Here is a 22,886-nt window from a genome sequence, read left to right on the forward strand (position 1 = left end):
TAATACGGGTGTAGAAGAGGGCGGGAGGGAGGCGGGTGGTGGGCAACTTCGCGTCGTCACGAAGTGGGCGTAGTGTTGCCTACTACGCCTACTTTGCGAAGCGCGAAGTAGGCAACACTATGCCCACTCCGTGGGCGGAGCGAAGTCCTTTGCCCAGGGTTACTTAAAAGTTGCGGCCCATTTACAACGTGACGCATCTAGGGAGATGCTTCACATTGTAAAGCCCTGCGTCACTTTATACCTGCACCAGGTATAATGTATGCAGGGTAGGCGTTCCCATGCAAAAAGCCACGTAGAACTGGCGCAGTGAAATTTACAAGATTTGACTGCTTCACTCTACGCCTTCACTGCGTCAAACTCCCTACGCCTGCTCAGACCAGGCGTAAGGATTGACGCAGGGCATTTTACATGGGACCTACCTATGTTTTCTGGCTCATTGCTGAAGATGTGTCTCTTTTGTGACAAACTCCAACAATGCGTCACTTTTCCTCCAACTGTAATTCCTTTCGCCATGGTGCACTGTATTGTAAATACAGCAAAACCGTGGTGGCGCAAGGACATTTGAAGGTGATGCAAGGAAACTGGCGCATCTATACAGCTGCGTCAGTTCCTTGTAAATCTACCCCTTTGTTGTAGTCTCTCAGCTGACACTGGTGCAAGGCTGCACACGTCACTGGGATTCCTTTCACCAGGGTTCAGTCACTGGGCAGAGACACTGGAGCTGACTTTCCTGCAAAAAAAGTCTAAGAACACCACCAGCTCCAAAAATAGGGGAGGGGATGTGGTAAGGCCAGAGCTGCCGACTTTGGGATTGAGTCTCGGCGTCAGCTCAACATCCTGTGATTCTGGGCAAATCTCATAAACTCCCCGTGCCTACCAAAAATGAATGTGTCATTGTATAATGTAATTGGTGCTCGTGTATAGCGCTCGAGTCAAGTTTGCGCTATAAAAACTACAGCAAACAAAAAATACGTTCCCGGTGCCACTTCAGTGGGCCAGCTCTCGCCCTGCTGACCAGATCCCGAGGCTACGTGGCCTCAGTGGTTGGCATCCTCACCAGGGAAAACCCAGTGGCGTAAGTATAGCCCCTGTAGCCCCTGCAGTGCGGAGGGGGCAGCTCCAGGCACCCCCCTGGCACTGCGCACAGGCGGCAGGCCCCTGGACTGGGAGCTCCTGACTGGGTACGGGTAGTGGGGCCCCTTCCATGCACTTTGCAGGGGGGGGGGCTCTCGGGTTTCTTTACGCCACTGGGCACACCTCGAGAGATGCCAGTTAGGGAGTCAGCTGGTCATCGTTGTCGTGGGTACTGAAAGGGCTGGCACCCGGGCTATGCCAGTGCGGGACCACTCTCCAGAGTACAATAACCCCAAAGTTTCAAAGTTGGTTGGTGGGCACTGGGCACCCAGAGACTTGGAGGGGGCGGGCGCTGGCTCCAGAGTTACCAAATGTGTGACTTGGAAATAGTATTTGGGATTTGTGTCACCTCAATTAAAAATAACAAACCTATAAGGACTGGAAGCACGTTTATAGCCAGACATGTGCCCTTGATCACCCAGCGTCTCTGGACATGAACCGCCACCTGCTTTATTATCATAAACTCGGGGGGAGAGGACTTCGGGGTGCCCTTAGAAGCATCAGAAGAAAGCGATCTTAAAAGTCTGGGCAGCAGAAAAACCAGCCCGACTGCGTCCCTGGAACCTCATTAACCCTCTCCGCGCCGGAGCGCGTAGGAAACCGGTGCAACAAGTGTGACCAGAGGCGGGTGTAAGAACACTCCCTCGTCAGACACTACCCGAGCCTCGCCTGTGGGTGCCAGCAGCGAGGAGAGCCGTGCCACTCTCGGGAGACAGCAGGCGGGTGGCAGCACGCACACACACCAGGGTGCCAGGACAGATAGCCGCCAGCAGAGCCGCTCCAGGTGCACCGCTCAGGTGCACCGAAGGTAGGTGGCAGCAACCCCTTCCAACCCACCCCACAGTGTGCCAGGACAGAGAGCAGCGAGGGGAGCCTGCCACTCTCAGGGGCACAGCAGGAAGGTGGCAGCACACACACCAACCAGTGTGCCAGGACAGAGAGCTGCCAGCAGAGCCAGGGGACAGCAGGTACGTGGGCAGCACCCCCTGGGCAGAGTGACCCACACCTCCCCCTCTGTTGTGTGCCCGGGGAGGGGCACGCACCACCGGCTCCACTCTCAGGGGCACAGCAGGGGTCTCAGTGTGCCAGCAGAGGGAGCAGGCACGTGGTCTCTGCCACCTGAGGGTAGTGGGGCACAGAGCTAGTAGGACAAGAAAGCCACCTGTGTGATCCTCGGCGGAAACCCAGCACCCTTCGACGCCTCGGCACTGGAGCTCTCGTCCTCCTCTTCTCACCTTTCTATTATTTCTCTTTTGTTAGTTTCTCCTTTGTGATCCAGTCTCCCCCAGCCCCCACAGTTTTATCCTGCATACTCGGTATTTACTTTTTTTTTCGTGGTTTATTCGCTCTTTTTTCTGTTCTCTCCTTTGTTGATTCTTCTTGTTTCTCCATATTTCCCTCTCTAACAGCCGTAGCCCCCCCCTCCCTCTCTTTGCTTCTCTCTTTCTTACACAAGATCTTGTTTCCTACCATTTCCTCTCCTATTTCGTTTGATAGTATATCTCCCCCCATGTTGATACCACGTGCTACTTAACCCCCCATTACCTGAGGCCAGCCCATGTTTTCATATAACGTTCGTCTGTCTTTTCCACTCCCCTCTCTTTACCCCTGTCAAACCCACTTCCTGAACACCTTTCTTTATTTGTCTTTTATCCTGGCGCCATGAAGCAATATTTACGCGTCACGCAGCGCCTTACAAACACATATAAATAATTACTTTTACTTCCCTCTATCTGTGCTGAGTCTAGTCTGCTATACGACAGTCTATAGGTGAATGCCGCCGTACACTCTCCAAAACACCCATTGTATGTCAAGAAAGAGGAAGTAGGCGCAGGACGAGAACATGATTTGTCTAGGATCACACATTGTAGGTCACGTAGGACAGCTGGGATTCACACCGCGGTCTCCTGGGTTTTAGTCTCCCAAAACTCCAACCCTCCTCTTCTTAGCTCTCTTCGTGTTTATTCTCTATCCTTCCTTATATCTGCCTTTCTCGTGTCGGTCTGTATATGGGTGTCTCACCCTATGTCTTTCTTTTTTTCGCTTAGTCAATCTCTCTCTCTCTGTCGTGACATACGTGATATATGTATCCTTCTGCCCATCAATCCCTCTATTCCTGTACCGATCTGTCTCTCTTTCCAGCTCCGTCTCTGCCTGCCTTTCCCTCCCTCCAACTCTTTGCTTATCTTTCTAACTTTGCATGTCTGTCTATAGTCCTGCATTCTCTCGAGCCATATCTTATCTTTCTAACTTTGCATATCTCTTTATATTCCTGCCTTCTCTCGAGCCATATACCTGTGTGCCTGTCACACCTTGGCTTTATCCGTGTCTGCCTGTCTTTCCGCTTCTGAGTCACTCCCTTTATGTACCTCTCTGTCACCGAATGAATACTCTGCAGACAGAATCCCCTCTAGGCACTATGGGGGTTATTCAGGGCACAAGTCCTAAAAAAAGAAGTGGGGGGACGCTGATGTCACGACAGGAAGTGACGTCACGAAAGAGAGGCCAAAGAGTGAATGTGTGGCTCCATTTGCTCCAGTTATCGAGCTCCCGGTAAAATAAGTGGGGGGACGCCGTCCACCCGCGTGGTACCCCGACTCGAGCCCTGCGGTTATTTATGAGAGCCTTGCGTCACTTGTGCACCACGTTAAGTATCACATGTGTGACGCACAAAGATCTTTGAAGCCACGCAAATCCATCCTGCAAATGGCCTCACAAACCATGAGTCAGGCGACGCAGCGCAAACCGCGCTGTCGCCTTACTCCTCGCCCGTGGGCGCTGCGGTAGGTTTTCCCACACAACACCCATGAGATTTGACGCTGACCCCACATTCACAAAGTGATGGAAACCCGGGCAAGCGTCAAATTTGTACGCCTCCCGAGTTGAAGGGTAACAAGGAGAACTATGTTAATTTCTCCTTGTTTTTCCCTCTTTCCTTCTGTGCTGCTGTGCTGATTGTTTTTATGCAGGAAGGTGCCCTTTCATGCACAAAAATAATGCTGCCTGCAACAGAGGCAAGGGTGCCCATGTTGACACTAGGCTGCCAAAACGGCACAAGCGCAGGCAAAAAGGACGGGAATGCACCGTATTGCTTAAATACAGTGCATTCCTGCCCTACGCCAAATTGCTATAAATGTGACCCACAGTTTGTAGGAGATAAGTTGGTCGAGGCAAATGGAGAGAAAGTACTGAGGCAGGGACACAACTAGACCTGACGTTTTGGGAGGTTGGGGGCAACTCTTTCAGTCAGTGGGGTAATTTCAAGCAATGTGGGCAGAGATATCCTTATACCCAATAGGAGGATAAGACATTCCAAACTGCAGTTTAAACGTATTGGACAAACACAAACTTATTTTGATTGACAGACTGGATGGCAGGCCTACTTGCTGAGGCCCTGTTGTGGATGGGTAGTGTCTGATTCATTGACTGCATGTGGATATTTCGATTTGTGACGTGTTTATTTTGCTGTGGTTAGATATCGTCCATTATTTGGCTGTTTGAGACATTGTCTGGTTGATTATGACAACACAAAAGATGATGGACGGAATGCTGAACATTGTCAAACGTTAACCCTCAACCCAAAAACCTGTCCCAGGATGCTTGTTTCCAGTCCAGGGAGGACCTGCCTTGGCAGTTTGGTCTGCACTGTTCCCATGGGGACCAGGGTCAAGACTGACTTGCATGTGGCTGGATCCAAACTAGGGTGGCGTAATGAGCAAAAAAATGATGGACTTAACCCAGACCTGAGACTGGGGGTGAATGTTTGACAATAATCAGCATTCCTCCTATCATCTTCGTTTCTCCTTGTTACTTCTTTCTATGTGTGCTGCCTTCTGCAGCACACTTAGGAAGAGGAATATGACTGTCAGGATTGTATTTGAACAGGAAGGTGTCCGTTCATGCACAAAAACACTCCTGCATGCAACACAGGCACCCTCGCACCCTTGTGCAAGGGTGTCTGCGTTGGCTCTAGGCTGCACATTGTGCACCAGCGCAGAGCAAAAAGTCAGGAACGCGCTGTATGCCCTAAATACATCCTATTCCTGCCCTTTCCCAGTCACGCAGTGCAGTGTAGCAAGGTAGGAATGGTGTAAGAGTCTTGGCACTAAATAATAAAGATAAAAAAATGAAAACAAGGTGATTTTGAATAAAACGTCATAAAAACACGTCGCTATTTTTGGATAGTCACCAGTACTCCACAACACATGACAACACGTGTTATTTTTGAAGCGTATTGATGAACAGAGTGCCCCAATAAAAGATTTCTTCCATCCAAAATGGTTGCTATGTCCAGCGTCATGACGCAGTGGCATCTGAGCCTGTTTGTTTTTTTGATCTGCATTTGCCTTAGTGACATTCGAAAAAAAAAGTTTGTTTTGCTCACCCTTCCTGGCACTCCACAAGTGCTGATCACTGCAGCCTTAGCCCATGGCCCTGCGTCGCAACAGCCTTATGTTCCTCCCTCCTGCTACAACAACTTACACCCTCAGTTCACTCTTACTGTCAATCAATCAATCAATCAATCAATCAATCAGAGTACTTGTAAAGCGCGCTACTTACCCGTGAGGGTCACAAGGCGCTGAGGCGAGTGGGGGTGCTGCTACTGCTCGTAGAGCCAGGTCTTGAGTCTTCTGAAGGAGAGTAGGTCTTGGGTCTGCCGTATGTGGGTAAGGAGGGTGTTCCAGGTCTTGGCGGCGAGGTAGGAGAATGATCTGCCGCCGGACGTCGTTCGTTGGATGCGGGGGACAGCAGCGAGGGCAAAGCTGGCGGAGCGGAGCTGGCGGGTGGGGGTATGGAAGCTGAGCTCTCCCCTCCCATACCAGCCCCTACAGAACGCTGTTCAATCAATCAATCAATCAATCAATCAATCAGGGTTTTATAAAGTGTGCTACTCGCCCGTGAGGGTCTCAAGGCGCTGGGGGAGGGTGTGTGGGGGGGTGCAGCCCCGGATCAGTCGAAGATCCAAGCCCTGAAGCTCTTCCTGATGGTGTACAGAGTGGGGGAGCACAGACATTAAGACAGACTTAAGACAGACTTAAGACACACTTAAGTTAGGATTTTGTCTTAAGTCTGTCTTAAGTCTGTCTTAAGTCTGTCTTAAGTTTGTCTTAAGACAAACTTAGGACAAAATCCTAACTTCTGTGAATACCAAAAGTAGTAAGTGCATTCTGTGAATACCAAAATAGTAGTAAGTTTAGGATTGAGTCTTAAGTTCATTCTGTGAATCGGGCCCAAAGACTCATGAACTGATAAATGGTCTTTTGAAGACCTGCTCTGTATTTTGGATCAGGCTGAGTCTGAGACTTCAGCTCCTGCCCTGCCCCGGCACAGGACAGCTCAAGAACTGCCTGTGTGCTCCACAGGCCACACTACTGCAGAGAACCGGGCATTGGGGGCGGACCCCTTTCAGCCCAATGGGCGCTACGTGCCTGTGCCCAAGTTCAAAGAAATTTGGTGCAGCGAGGAAGCCTAACGGATAGGGCAGTCGACCTCAAATCTGGGGAACTGGGTTTGAGTCTCGGCACTGATGCTGAACATCCTGTGATTCTGGACAAATCACTTAATATCCCCGTGCCTAACAAAAATGAATGTGTCCTCATGTAACGCAACTGGTGCTATGTAAAGCGCTCTGATATCTGATACCTTCGGGTCAAGTTCGCTCTATAGAAAACTCAGTTAAAAAAAGCCATAACTGAACCCATAGGCTCAACACTAAACCGCATCTCCACAGTACATCTGTCTTTCTGTCCATCCCCCTGTCATTCTACCCAGGTGTGTCTATTGTCATCTGCCTACATGTGTATCCTTGTATGTATATGGTATTTGTATGATATTTCTATAACACAAACCCAGCTGATTAATGCATTGTGATGTAGTGTTCTTTACAGAGGCAAGCCCTCAACTTTTTCCCTAACTTGGGGCACTGTTGGCCAGTCCTCATGGATACAGGGCTGTTGTTCCCGATCCAATTTTAGGTGCATAGATCGAAAAGACGCGCTGCCTTTTTTTTCTTTTTTTACAAGTCCTAACCCTGACTGTCTTGTACTTGTCCTCTTCCTCCTGTCTGTAGGTCTATGCTTCTATCTCTCTGAATGCTGTCTCTCTGCATTCTGTCTGTCTGTCCCCTTTTCTATCTATGGCAAGCACTTTGTGTGCCTGTGTAAACCTCTGTGCCTGCGCCTACGTGTCTCTCTTTCAGTCTGTCTTCCTTTTTTAATCTTTTGAAACTGAGTACACCGATTTCTAACAATGTTTGTCGGTCTTTGTGCCTCTCTCTCTCCCTCCCACACCGTGGGCCATATTATCAAGAAAGGGCGATACATTATCACCGCTTTTATCGGCAGGAAACTGCCTCTAAAGTGGCGATAATGGGCTTGATAATATGCCCTTTTGAATTCCCATAGAAGCCCAGGTTAACACCAGAACCTGGGCTTCTATGGGAATTCACAAGGGTGTATTATCAAGCCCATTATCGCAGCTTTAGCAGCAGCTTCCTGCCGATAAAAGCGGCGATAATGTATCGCCCTTTCTTGATAATATGGCCCTGTATTTCTCTCGGTCTTTCTCTCTATATCTCATACTATCCTTCTGTGTAACCCTCTATCTCAGCGCTTCTCTATCAATCGCTATTTCTATTTATACCTGCCTATATCTTCTTTTCTCTCTTTAGGGCTCTATACTGTGCCTATGTATGAGACCCTCTTTTATCTTCGCCTGTTTATCTGCCTATCTGTTGATCTGTCTATCTATGTGCCTGTCTGCCCCTGCACCCTTTTGCCTGTCCATTTATATGTGTGCCATCTGTCTCTTGCTCTTTGTCTCACTCTCTTCTCTGTTCTTGTGTTTTTGTCTATGAGTGTTTACTATTTTGCTTCTCAGTTTATTCTTCTAACAACGAGTCTACCTGTTTGTTACTCTGTCTAGCTATGCCTGTCTGCATTTGTGTGTCTGTCTGTACTGAGTTGTGCCTGTGTGTCTATCTATCTATACATGTCTCTCTAACCATTGCTCTATTTCAATACTTCTCTGTCAGTCTCTCCCTCTCTCCAGTGGCGGCTGACATCTACAGAAAGTGTTGAGGATGGCAAATGGGTGGTGGGTGTATGGGTGCATGCACTATCACGCGCAGCAAATAGAAAGAAAATCACTTACCTTACATGCTGCATGCACAACAAATCCTCCTCCTCCTCGCTCCAGTCCGGTGTTTAGCGCGGGCCCAAGCCAACTCTCTTAACCAATCCTGGAGGTTCTCTCATGCTGTTAACCAGCAAGATAGAAGCACCAGGATTGGAGGGAGCAGCCTCTCTCAGCACTCCAGAGGGCACTGAAGACATGTACTTACTCTCAACCCAGGTGTCTTAAGACAGCTGGCTAAGCGAGATTTAAAGTGCACATGTCTGGGCACTAATGTATACCATGTATATGCAAAACTTACCTCATTCATTTCAATAAAAAAAATTTTGAAATAAAAAAAAAAGTGCACATGTCTGGCTGGCCATCGTAAAACAGCCAGCCAAAGGGACATGTGCACTTTAAACTTAAGTACACAGGCAGCCCACCACTCCTCCCTGCTACTCCCACTCAGCAGGCCCCACCCCATCCTGACACTCGGTTTGCAATGGGCTGATGGAAAATAAAATGGCAATAAATTAACTTTATGACCATTTTATTTTTCATCCCTGTGGCTTTTAGGAGCATTTTAGTTGGCGGGGTGACGTCATCCCCTCTAATGGAGGAGCTGCCCCTGTCTCTCTCTACCTTTGATGTCAGCCCTTCTCCTCTTCTCTTTCTCTACTGTTGTGCCTGTCTTTTTCTCTGTCTACCTCTGCCTTCTTGACTGTATGTCTATCTATCTCTGTGCCTATCTGTGGCTTGCTCCAGCTAGTTCCATCAAACTTCCCCAGTCAGTGCATATCCCTCAATCTCTGTGCCAGTCTCTCTGTCTATCATCCATCCATCCATCCATCCCACTCCATCCATCCATCCATCCCACTCCATCCATCCATCCATCCATCCATCCATCCATCCATCTATCTATCTATCTATCTTCCCGTGTCTCTGCCTTATGAGGCCTGTCTGTCTCTCTATTGTCTACCTCTCACTCTATCGCTCTGCTCCCTGATTTCAGAAAGTGCCTGTTATAAGGAAATACGATATCCTAGATCACATGAGAATGACAATCTCACACTCATTATATTCACATACAGACTAAACATAAAGCTAGGACTGTGTCTCTAGTTTAATCACTTTCATGCATTTGCATCTCACATTCACTTTCTTTTCTATTTCTACCCCACTCTCGGCCCCCGTTAGTTCTTTTAGTCACCTCTTGTTCTGAGGAGCGTAGCTTGGTCTCTAAGATTGGGGGGTGGAGGAAGCGTTAGGTATTCCAACCATCACTCTGGATAGAATGTTAAAACCCATTATAGACAAGCAGGGTGGCCGAGAGGACTTTAGGGGCAGTGGAACGGGAGAAGGATAAGGACTGAGTTAGAGACAACACAATGGGGCATATTACCAAGGTGGGCGATAGGCAATTATCGCCAAATAGCGGCCGTTTTCGGCCGCTAAGCGGTGATAATTCTATCGCTATATTAGCAAGCTGTCGCTAACTGATGTTAGCGACAGTTTTTAGGCGATAGCGAGCGTTTTGTGGCCCGCTTTGCATGTCAGCGATGTTTATCGCTAATGACATGCAAATTGGGCGTACCCAACCCTTTAGGGACTGAAAGCAGTCGCTAACGTCGCTATGGCCTATTAGCAAGGCAGACGTAGCGTTGGAAATATTCACGCTAAGCGCGAATATCTCCAAATACTAACACCTGCCCAGACCAGTTCTTAGCCATGTTATCCAATGGGAGGTGGATAACATGGCTAAGAGCATTTCGTCGCTAATGCGTGAATATCGCTGTATTCTCAGCGATATTCACGCATTTCTCCGCTATCGCTGGATATTTTAGCACAATGGAGAAAAACGCTGCTATTAGCATGTTTTCTCTGCTAACATATCTAGCGATAGGCAGCGATAAAAACATCGTTGCTAAGCCTATTTAGCGATAAATATCGCTACTTGTTGGTAATATGCCCTAATATTTTTTTTAATTACTAGAAGTTTTGAAGATTTTCAAAGCAGAGAGAGGGAGAGAGTGTGTGTGTGTTTTCTTTCTGTGTGTATGTAAAAATTCCTCACGAAATCCCCACTGGATCAAGAAACTAGGGAGAAGAAAGTAAACTTCTGTATGCTATCTCTTTTTCTCTCTACCTTTATTCCTATCCTTTCCCCTTTCACTTCTTTCCTTTCCTCTTACTGTGACAGTGGATAGGGGTACAGCCAAGCATCTATAAGCTGAAACTGTACCACAACTAACACAGCCAGTTTGGGCTGCCACCCTGTAACGACAAAGCGCTGAAGATTACATGTTATATGTTGTAAAAAAACAATGAAATCTGGCAGACACATCACCAGACCCGACTGAAAGCACCTTTACCCATGATTCTTTAGTTTTCTGAAGGTGTCAGAAGTGACAACTACTCATGCCAGCTGTGGGCCTTCTCCTCTTGGGACGTGCTCTCGAGCTCCTGATGTCAGTGATCCTGAAATGCACTTTCTGGGGCAGTGAACCCGGAAGTGTTTCTGATTCGGAGGGCACTGTTGACACATCCGGTCTGGCTCTGTCCCTCAGGCCTCCTAGTTCCACCCCAGCCTGTGACCTCTGCCCCTGAGTTTAAGTTTGGCAGTCTTCACTGTGAGCACCTGCTGTGCTACAGTGCAGTCTCAGGCTAGCAGTCTGCAGCTCCTCATTTTTATTTTGGCTTATTTTTCTGCATCTAGGAGGGGAGTAGAGGGGTGTACCTCACCGTTCCCCTTCTTTCTACAGCAGCTTCTTGTTGTGCTGCTATGGAACGTCTCCCTGGTCATCTCGGGGTACCATTGATATTTATTGTTTATAATGCTTTGAACTCGATACACTGTATTATTATTATTATGTTTAAGCTACGTCTTATGAACTTGGCTGTTTGTGTTAATAGTCTGCATACCGTAGTAGTTTGTAGTTGGGTATTACTGTATTTTACTACTTATTACTTTTAGTTTTAGAAAGTTCACCCGGTAAAGCAGGTGGTTAATCCACTTCCAGTAGAAATCCAGAAGTTAGTGGTTCTTCTAAGGTGGCTGCAATATCACTTGTGGCATAACACACCCAAGCACAAACCAACAGACTGAAACGTAACATATCGTAATATAAGATACGAAAAGCTAAAACACCATAACAGAACCCAACATAACATAAACCAACATATCATGTTGGCCTCCCATCTGCATGGCACTGCGGCTTACAACCAATGTTTCTTCAAATTATATTACTCTGTGTGCGGCAATAAAGGATCTCTGTGCAGTGCAACCAAGGCTATGTGAGCTGAAGATATGTAAAAACTCACAATGCAGGAGAGCATGGTGTGTGAGCTGCAAAATCCCAACACTTGTGATTTTAATTTGATTCCAATCGACTCCCCTTCCACTCAACTTTATTTTAAATGTTGATAAAATGAGTGCCTTTGAGTTGGTTTGAATACTATTGTCCCCCTAACCATGTATCACACCTTATGAGTGTGTTATAAGTTGGCCGGAAACTGTTGCTGCCTAAACTTTTCACCCTTGTTGTCTGTGATAAAAACACACAACAGTAACTGAGATTTGGAAGAGAAGACAATTACACTGAACGTTTTGAGGGAATTTCATTGTAATTCTCAGATGGTATAAAAGGTGATCATTGAAGGTGTTAGTTCAATTAGGGAACTGTAAAGCACCCTACTAACTCATGAGAGTCTCAAGGCGCTGGGGGTAATAGCTCCGGGTCAGTCAAAGAGCCAGGTCTTGAAGCTCGTCCTGAAGGTGTGCAGAAGGGGGGCTCGTTCAAGGTCTTTGCCGCGATGTAGGAGAAGGCTCTTCCACCTGTTATGGCTCTACGGATGCGCGTGCTTTCGGTGAGGGCGAGGTCGGCGGATTGGAGGTTTCTCTTGGGTTCGTGGAAGGAGATTATTTCATTGAGATATTGGGGTCCGGTGTTGTGGAGGCATTTGTAGGCATGGGTGAATTTCTTGAAGGTTACTCTCTTCTCGATGGGGAGTCAGTGGAGGTGTCGCAGGTGTTGGGTGATGTGTTCATGTCGAGGGATGTTAAGTACGAGTCTGGATGCTAAGTTCTGTATGGTCTGGAGCTTGGGGAGCAGGGATTTGTTGATTACAGTGAAGAGGGCGTTTCCTTAGTCCAGTCTGCTGGTAATGTGTGCATGGGTGACGATCTTTCTCGATTTGGGGGAAGGGGGGGGGGAATCCATTTGAAGGTCTTGCGAAAGGATGCCAAGGGTGTTGAAACAGGTGGAGGCGACAGCGTTGATCTGTCGGTTCATAGTGAAGGAGGAGTCGAGTATGATGCCAAGGTTCTGGGATGTGGTCCGTGGGGTTGAGGGGCTGCCGAGGGCGGTGGGTCACCAGGTGTTGTGCCATGCAGAAGGGGAGGGTCCGAGGACAAAGACTTCTGTCCTCTCCGAGTTGAGTTTCAGGCAGCTGCTTCTCATCCAGGATGCAATGTCCTTCATTCCTTCCTGGAAGATGAGTCTGGTGGTGCGGGGGTCCTTGGTAAGGGAGACGATGAGCTGGGTGTTGTTTTCATAGGATACTATGCTGAGTCCATGCTGTCTGACGATGGCTGCAAGGGGGGCCATGTAGATGTTGAAGAACGTGGGGCTGAGCAACAATCTCTGGGGCACTCCGCAGTTGATATCTGTGGATTCGGAGAGGAAAGGCGTGAGTCTGATTCTTTGGGTTCTGCCAGTGAGGAAGGAGCAGAGCCAGTGGAGGGCGGCTCCCTGTATGCCGGCATCATGGAGTCTGGGGGTGAGAGTGCTTTGGGAGATGGTGTCGAAGGCTGCAGAGAGGTCTAGCAGGATCAGGGCAGCGGTATGGCCTTGGTCAAGGAGGGTGCGGACATCGTCTGTGGCGGCGAGTAGGGCGTTATAGGTGCTGTGGTTGCTGCGGAATCCAGATTGGGAGGGGTTGAGGATTGAGTTCTCTTCGATGAAGTTCGTTAGTTGGGCGTTGACGATCTTCTCTGTGTCTTTTGCTGTGAAAGGGAGGAGAGAGATGGGTTGGTAGTTCTTGAGGTCCGTCAGATCTGCTGAGGGCTTCTGATTTCTGCGCATTTCCAGTCACCTGGGAATGGGCCTGATTCGAAGGTGGCGTTGATGGTGCGTCATAGCTCAGGTGCTATGGTGGCGGTGGCTTTGTGGAAGATGTGCGGAGGCAGGGGTCCATGGGGGTTCCTGAGCGAATGCCTTTCATGGTTGATGTGGTGTCTTCGGTGGTGACTGGGGTCCAGGAGGAGATGGTGGGCTGGCTGTTGTTGCTGGGGGGAGAAAGGGGTTCGGTGTCTGGAGTCTGTTCGTTGAAGTTGTTGTAGAAGGATCTTATCTTCAGGTGGAAGAAGGAGCCAAGTTTGTTGCAGAGGTCCTGGGAGTGTGTGACATCCGTGGCTTCGCTGGGTGGCTTGGTAAATTCCTGAATGATGCTGAAGAGTTCCTTGGAGTTGCTGGCATTGGCATGGATTTTGTTTTGATTGAAGGTCCTTTTGGTGGATATGATTAGTTGGTGGGATTCTGTTATGGCGGCTGGTACGGTCTTCCAAGGTTTTGCTGTTTCTCCATAGCTTCTAGAGACGTCTGCCGGTGCATGATTCTTGGAGGTCGGCGGTGAACCATGTGGTCTGCCTGGTTCGCTGTTTGTCGGGGTTGCGGAGGGAGGCGAGTTTGTCTGTGCAGTTGGTTAGTTATGAGTTAATGATAGATGGAATGGAAGATGGAGGAGCAACTGAAACACAGTTACAATTTTTAGCAAAAGTGAGGAGTGAGAAAATGCCCCTTTTGCATGTTCACTTGTTGAAATTTCTTGTTCCTTCTTCAAACGTTTTTTTCTTGAAAATCTTCCTCAATAATGAAGCCCAACTTAAAATGGCCGCCAAATATGTTGTGGAAGTGACTCACTACAGCAGATAGGTCCCATGCCTTCTTTTGTTAAGAAATACATCAGCTTGAACATGTTGAAGACTTTATTATATATATTTCCTCAATCTGTATAATAGGGCAGCTCTCCTTGACTGTATTTTGGTAAATACACTTGCGCAATAAATCTAGTCGGCTGTGGTGTGAAAAGCATCCCCAGTTGCTAGGCTACAAGAGTTCTAACAGGGAGTGAGCAGTGGAGCTTGACAGGGTAGTAGCCATTGCCTAAACACTGTCTGTTATTGAGCTATCAGTGCGTTTAATCCATTGTTCAGTGTCCGGGAGCCAACAGCACTCAAGGTAATTGAACATGCGCAATGCTCACGCGCTTTGACAGTTTGAATAATGCTTTCCTCAAAACTTCCACAACAATAAAAAAAATGCTTTTAGCGCTGTTCTAGTAATGCGAATACCTTCACTCCAGGTTTCCTCGTTTTTCATCACTCATGCCCAAGTCAATTTCACCACGAGTTATTGGTTCCAATGTAATGCCAGGCTTGCTTTATGATAACAATCCTCCCAAACCTGTGTCTCTCAGTCTCTGCCAAACTATGTCAAAAGTCCTGCAAAAATAGATCTAAACCAGTACTTTATCCGACTGAGAATACTGGTACATGAATGGCTTGGGTGTCGGGTTACTCACCAATATCTCAAGAAAAACAGGAACTAAACAATGGGTCCCATTGGAGACAACACTGCGCATGTCCTGCGTGAGCGTAGCAAGTGTTTCTTCGGCTCGTCGCCACTTGTTGATATCAATCCATACACAATAGATGTAAAATCCAGTAGGGGTCTTTATTCATAGCAGCAAAGTGCAGTCCAAGAAGATAATGCCACTGGACTGTTTTTTTCTCACCGCCCCTGCATTCCATTCTAGAACACTTCCACCTCATTTTCCACTAACCTAAACTAATGCGTGCTCAATGACCCTATTCTAAAACAACATGCTATATGGTTTTAATGAATTGATAGAATACTTACAAACCCGCTCAAATTAATACCTAATGTTGGATTGTTGTGGTTTCATTGGTAAATTTTATGTTCTTCTTTTTTCGCATATATGCCTTTTTAACTTTTAATTATTTATAGAATTTTAAATGTAATGATAATCGCCCACAAAACTGTCTTCCGGAACATTTGTGATCTGTTTTTACCTCGCTTGTTATCTCCAATCAATTAACCTAATCATGTCTAAATGTATGAAATTTTAATGCACATGTTGTGCTCTTGATGCATCTTTTATGGTACTAAACGTATCGAAATAAAGATTTTTGAATTTGAATTTGAATTATAACAATATTAAAATACATCACTCTTATTTTTTAGCTGAATTGTATTGCTGGGTTTCAGACTGTGCACACTGAGGTGCTGCTGCCCAGATCGATTCGATGTAGATGGTAGGAAGCAGGCGCTGTAAATTGATTTGTGGCGCAATAAGTGACGAACTTTAATAAGGGTTTGGATATCCAGGCCACTATTTTATATCCAAACCCTTATTAAAGTTCGTCACTTATTGCGCCACAAATCAATTTACAGCGCCTGCTTCCTACCACCTACATCGAATCGATCATTGAATGTTTATAATTCCTCTCGCGAGTGTGTACAATACCTCTTGTACCTGATCACGTTGGCTTTCAAGATCTTCGATGTTCTGCCTAGTTTTATTTCCCCTCGGTGAATTATAAGTACCGGCCACATTACTTGTAGCCTCTAATTTGACATCATTAATCTGACACGACGTCTGCTTCACCACAGACGATCCATTGTCAGTGTGTCTATCTTCCTTAAATCAATAAAGTTACCATTCTACGGACGGTTACCGCGGTAACTGCCCTAAACTTCCATCAGCACACATGACTACCCTCATCATTATGACGAAACAGCTACTGATTGGCTGCAATACCGGGCACCGCTGCTCCACAAAGGCGGGCCCCGCCTCCCGGAAGCGAGCGCTGCCTCGCTGCCTCACACTGATAAACTAACCATTAAGCCCCGCTCTTGATCGTCGGGGTCCAGTCTGAGGGTTATGCAGGTATACTGAGGGTGCCTAGCGTCGAGGGCGTAAGTAATCGAGCAAACTACGGCAAATACGAGTTTGGCAGCATATCACAGAGCTAAGTACCGCTACCTTTTCTGATGCATTGTATGTTTATTCCTTTTACCAGGGGTGTGCCAATTACGCTACCACCACCCTCCTGTAACCCATGGTGTACCCCTGTTACACCACAAAAGTGAGACTATTTTAATTTTACGTTTTAGCGATCGTTTGACCTTTCTAGCATATTGATCGCTTCTAGGAAGATATTCTTCCATTTTAACCACTACCCATTATCACCAATTCTTTCACTTCTAGCACTTTTGCACCCCCTAGCGAATAGTGCTTATTTATCCAAGGGACAGAGGTGGTGATAAACATACTGTTATAGCGCCACACACTGTCCTATCATGACGAATGGAGCACCATAGACCAACCATTGTGTTCAAGAACATCCATTAATCATTTGTCTTGTCCTCTATGTACGTCTATGTCCTTTTCTTCTTTACAGGTGCAGAAACCCTAATGCAGGAAGCCTCCTAAACCAGGAGTTTTTAGGGAGACAGTTTTTCTTCCTAAATTTTTCCACTTTTCTCTTTTATCTTTCACGTCCTTAGGTAAGGGTGGGCCTTAGCGTGTCCATACCACCGGGGTTTAGTACACCTTTAAGAGTCCTGATGAATGCTTGGTAATTTTACACCGTTTCAGAGGCAGAAACATGTTGACTGACAAATTAATGGAAATAACCACACAATTAATTGTGGACTGTTTTCCCACACAATATTTTAACAATATGTCCTAAAGTGATCACTTAATAAATCATTTTTGATACACTACAGACATTTTTAATCACAACTAATTGTTTATTTCTCACCGCACACCCTCTACTCACTAAATCCTGCTCCGCAGTAGATCTAGCGTTGAAGCACACTAAAGAGGCACTCGGCCTCTTTAGTGGGGCCCGATGATGAAGCATGTCATCACCAGGTGGTGAGTGAGGGCTTTCCTAAAACGTCCTGAGTTAGGCCGTTCCCCTTATCCATTGCTCCTTTGTGTGAGCTCATCGATACCACAAGACACTCTTTTCTTGTTTATTGGATGCATTGTAGTTTGACTGCTGCAGTTTAAACCTACAGCCCCACATGTCAAAATAGCCCTTTTAACAGGGAAAAAACCCTTCCTATGTAGTCTATGTATCCCACAGGTTAGGGTCCATTGTATTTAAAAGTGTGACCTGTATAAATGTAATGTTTGCCATGTCCCTACAATGACAAGCACCCAAAATCTATGTTTATGAAAGAACACTCTGGCTGTCCAATGACTAAAACTTGTGTACAGATTAAAACGTCAATTCTGCAACGTCAATTCTGCTAACTTAGTATTTGAGACAAGTTACAGAAATGGTTCAACCACACCTTTTTAAATATTTATTAAAAATCTAATTCAATGCTTAAGTTTGATTTTTAAATAATATTCAGGAAAAGTAACTTTCAGAATGTTACCGCTTACTTGTCTGAATCTGCTGGAGGCTACTTTGCATTAGTCTGACAGCAGCGGCCCTGAACGTGCTTGACCTTAATGAGCTGCGAGAACTGGTTTCAGGGCAGAGACAGGGCTTAAGCCTGGTGACAGGATGTGCGGGGTGTGGAGAATGTCATGCACATCAACTGAAGAAGTCACATGGGGACTTTCCAGGAACTTTATTAACTTGAAATTGAAAAAGGTGAAACCTGAATATTCAGCAGTATCACAAGCCTTAAGGGGGGATAGACACGCAAGGGGGTTTAAATTAAATTAAATGTTTACTATTCTGTTTTAAAAAGTATAGGGCATATTACCAACAAATACCGATATTTATCGCTAAGTAGGGTTAGCGGCAATATTTTTATCGCCGCGCACCGGTTTTTATCGCTGAGATAACTTGCTATTAGCAAGGTTTATCTCAAAAGTGATATAAATCAGGCGAAATGCGTGAATATCGCTGAGAATACAGTGATATTCACGCATTAGCGACGAAATGCTCTTAGCCATGTTATCCACCTCCCATTGGATAACATGGCTAAGAACTGGTCTGAGCAGGCGTTAGTTTTGGGCGATAGCGGGAATATTTCCATCGCTACGCCTGCCTTGCTAATAGGCGAGGTTGGGTACTCCCACTTTGCATGTCATTAGCGATAAATATCGCTGACATGCAAAGCGGGCCCCAAACCGCTCGCTATCGCCTAAAAGCTGTCACTAACATCAGTTAGCGACAGCTTGCTAATAGAGCGATAGAATTATCGCCGCTTAGCGGCCAAAAACATCCGCTAAACCGGCGATAATTGCCTGTCGCCACCCTTGGTAATATGCCCCTTAGTTTTAAAGACAAGTGTCTAAACATTAATAAAATTGAACTTGAACATTCATAGTTCAGTGTAATGGGAGACCCGGGGAAGGGGAAGATTTTGATCTTTAGACCCAAGGTAGCCAGTTCAGCACTATCCCAGAGGGAGGGGGATCTGGCCTCAGAACGAGTTTGCTGTAGCTTAGGAGGTGGGTACTGCTCATCTCCCTAAATACACCCCTGACTGGTACATACAAACTCCCACCAAAGCCTGTGCCGTCATGAATTTCCGGTTGATTAGGGGACTCTGGTATAGTTTGCAGTAAGTCAAACAGGCTCGGCTGTAAAAGTGGATAGAGTTGCCGCTTCCCTTCCAGAACATTTTCCCCATTGTCAAGGAAGTATCCAGGAGTCACCCTCACCCACTGGCTATTGAACTATAAAACTATGGACCTCATCACCAGCTCCTCAGAACACTTCTGGATCTGTGGAAGAACAGAAGAAGGACTGCACCTTATGTTCCAGACCTGTAAGGAGACCTCAATAGCAGGGCCTGCACACAGAAGTAGCCTCCACAGCTAATTTGGCTGATCTCTTATGTGGCTACAAGGACACAAAAAGCTGCAAAAGGGCTTTTCCCTGAAATGCCCATCTGACCTGTTGCAACTGCATCTGGACTGGACCATGCTGATAGCCCCTGCTTCAGTAGGTTCTGACCCCTAAGTGCTGTCCATAGGGTCCTGGGATCCTTTGCTGTGTCCTGATGGACTTCTCCAAAACTCTCTAAATAGTAGGATTTTGAAATATTTTGCACTTCCAAAATTCTGGAGGACTGGGACAAACCACCCAATCTGCAGCAAGACTGCCACTTCGCTGTAAAGAGAATCAGGTTGGTCCCGCTCAGAACATTTTTCCACCTGAAAATCCACTTCAGAGGACCCTCATGGCAAGCTTATCTAACCTCAGTACACCCCCAAAACGTTTACCCAATTGGTTAGGGAGTGTCCAGAAGTCACTCTACCACCCACTGGCCTTGCCTCACTGGAGTAAACCAAGCTCTAAAAAACAAACTGTTTGTGAAGGTAAAAAACTCGACTCAGCAAAGGTGGCAAAAGTATCCGATTGAGGAGAGGGCTTCCCTGGGCCCAAAATGTGACTATTCCCACTTAGAGCTGAAGTGGCACCTTCCTGCACAAAAACAATCCTGAGAGGCTTTTTCCTCTTTCTGTGGTTGCTGCAGAAAGGAACAAACAGGGAGAAATTAAGATATTTCTCCTCTTTACGCCTCACCTGGGGAGGCGTGGGAGTCTGGCGCTTTGCCAGGGGTGCACGTCCTTGTAAATCTGGGAATGCGTCAAAAATCATAGGAGTTGCATAGGAACACCCATTGCAACACCTTCCTTTACAAAGTAAGGCAAGCCAGCGACTTGCGTTGCCTAACTCCAGATTTTTCAAGCCAAGCAAAGTGGCTTGCATGGCTTCATAAATCTGACTTAGAGGCTTGTGTCACACATGTACCACTTTGCGTGGTGCAAACGTGACGCACGCCTCTCATAAATATGCCCCTAAGTGTTCAGAGATTTCTTGTCTTTGTCACTATGTTCTGTTTTTAACGCTTGTCTGTCAGCTTTATTAGGATGTTTGTGACCCTCAGAAGTTGTACAACAACTGATTCCTGACTGTGTTGTTCTAGTAGAAAGTGATAGAGAGGATTTGCTGCAATTGGTCTCTGCTATAGATTTGCATCTGTTTGCGGTGTGTTTGCTCTCACTTCTCTGTGCTACGGTTTTCCATTTGTATTTGGGCATGGGTGAGTGCAGGTCCTCTGGTGTTGTGGATCCAGTCTTATCCTTGGGTGATTTGTCTGGCTTTTGGATGGTGTGGGAGTGTTGGTCTATTCTTGGTCTATCACAGTGCAGCTTAGATGGGAGTTGTAATCATAGTGTATCAGTGATTCATGTCAACTTCTCGCTTTGACTATCCAGAGTCTGGGGTTTTTACTTGGACTGTTGTTGTGGTTCTTCCTGCGTGATAGTGTTGAGTCCGACTGTTTGTTGGTAGTGTTTGTGTGTCACGAGGGCTTTAAAAGGAAGCTTTTTCAATATTATATACAAGCCATGGTTGTTGCTTATTTATCTTATGCACCTAACAACCATTGACAAAACCAATAGTCCTGACTTGTTGTAGGTATGATTTTACTTGTTGTATCATATATCTAGACGCAATGACAGAAACAGCAAAATACAAGTCAGACGGCACACTATGCTAAGCACAGATCTTTAGCTTACGTGTTTTTAAGCCACGTCCTTAAATCCTTAAATACATTGGCCATGCCCCTTTCAGATGAGGTCTATTTCTGTTTGCGCTCTCCTGTTTGGATCTGTGGATCATGCATCGTCTCTGGAGGTGGATCGGTGGATCGACCGTAGACTCTTGTGCGCGTGGTCTCCTTGTGATGGTCAGAGGGTCCAACCGGTGGTAAACCCCTGCCTGTTTCTTGTTTATTAACCTACATGCCCTAATCCTTGCAGGCCAGAGGGTTTAGGTGTCCTGACGATACATACCAGATTGGTTTGAACAATGATGACTCAATTTATGTTTGAGTCTTTATTGTCTTGCCACCCTCTCCCTTTCACTTTGGGTCAATATTGTTTTATTGGTTTCACCTTTCCCTTTAGAAGCGTTGCCATGGTTACAGAGGTTCACAGAGATTGCCACACTCTTAGATGAGTGCTTGTAAGCTCTCATGTTGACTGGTAGTTTAATAAAGGACTTGAACCAACCAGTCTTGCTCCCGTAGCCTGCAATCTGTTTAGGATTCTCAGGGGCATATTATCAACACCATGCGCTAATTATCGCAAATCGCGCATAGCGTGTATTTTCTTATCGCCGTCTATCGCTGGATTACATCACTGTGTTAGTGGCGTATTAGCAACGCTTTGCTCAGAAGCGATGTAAAATCCAGCGATAGCGGTGAAAACCAGCAATAGCGTGAGACATCCAGCAATAATTTTACTGCGCTAATAAAAAGCTTGCTAATAGGCAAGTGTGGACTTAACCTAACAATCCACCACCCATTGACAAGATGGTTAAATCAAAAAAACGGCTGCTATCTCAAGAAAACAAGCGCCAAAGCATTTTAGCGAGTTCTTGTAAATAGTGCGATTAAAAAAATTGCAGCTTCATCGCAGAAAAGCGCAGCTAAACTGGCGAACATGTGCTTGATAATATGCCACTTCGTTTCTGCATTCAGCTCTTTCTGAGCTGCAGTTCTTCGCCTGAGCCTCTGGTATGAGGATGTTTTCTGCTGAGCCGGACTGGCTGGTATTTGATCGTGTTTTGTTGTTGGGCTTCTCACTGGAAGGACTGGTTGTCACTTCTCTCGAGGTTTCTGTTGCATGTTGTCACCTTTTTCCCTGTGTTGAGCAGGAAATGGGTGTGCCCATCTCTGCAAAACCCCAGGGGCGTGTTTTATGTGGGCGGTGTCCTACTCTCAAGGTTGTACCCTGACTGTACAGGGGGCTGCCTTCTTTATTGCCCTAGAGATGTATTCGGTTTAAAATCTCCATTTATTCAAAGTTTCATCCACAGTTCATCCCTCAGTCCTCTTCCCTTTTCTCTCTTCTCAATCCCCATGTCTCTCCGAGCCCTCTCCTCCAATCATTCTTTTAGGTTTCTGCGTGCCTTCCCTCGCTTTTTCTCTCAACCCACTCTCTGCCCCTCTCTCCTTGTCAATCTCCTCTGTGTCTCCACCCCTCATTCTTTCTCTCTTTTTACCTCTTTCTCTGTCTCCTCATTGTCTTTCTCCACCCTACCTTCGCTGTCTTATTTTCTCCTTCTCTCCTCTCTCTGCTTCTATTCCTGTTTCACACCCTCACACCTGTCCTTCTAAAACTCTCTCTCTCTTTTAGTCTCCTACCACCTTGACTTGACCCCTCACTCTCTTTCTACATTTTTTCCATCGCTTCCTCTCTCTGGGCCCGATTCACAGAATGAACTTAAGACTCAATCTTAAACTTACTACTATTTTGGTATTCACAGAATGCACTTACTACTTTTGGCATTGACAGAAGTTAGGATTTTATCTTAAGTTTGTCTTAAGACAAACTTAAGACAGACTTAAGACAAAATCCAAACTTCTGTGAATACCAAAGTAGTAAATTCATTCTATGAATGCCAAAAATATTAAGTGTATTCTGTGAATACCAAAATCGTAGTAAGTTTAGGATTGAGTCTTAAGTTCATTCTGTGAATCGGGCCCTCTGTCTCTAGGTGGTCATGTGGGGGGAGATGCGCAAAACTGTGTCTGTGGTAAGAAGCAAAGAAAAGATTAACTTTT

General features: G+C 46.3%; 1 protein-coding gene across 4 annotated transcripts in view; it reads left to right on the plus strand.

Annotated features, from left to right (window-relative positions):
* The first annotated feature begins 1,704 nt into the window (after window positions 1–1,704).
* The window catches only part of LOC144777875 (uncharacterized), a 126,851-nt gene continuing 105,669 nt past the window's right edge, over window positions 1,705–22,886 (plus strand). Inside the window, exon 1 of one of the 4 annotated variants that reach the window (XM_078659294.1) lies at window positions 1,705–1,942. The gene's annotated coding sequence lies outside the window, so the exon portion shown is untranslated. Of the gene's footprint in view, window positions 2,103–16,156; window positions 16,251–22,886 lie in introns of those variants that run through there. The other 3 variants (XM_078659296.1, XM_078659295.1, XM_078659297.1) reach the window with 3 other exon arrangements.

Source organism: Lissotriton helveticus, chromosome 1_1 (genome assembly GCF_964261635.1).
Source record: "Lissotriton helveticus chromosome 1_1, aLisHel1.1, whole genome shotgun sequence".
NCBI lineage: Eukaryota > Metazoa > Chordata > Amphibia > Caudata > Salamandridae > Lissotriton > Lissotriton helveticus.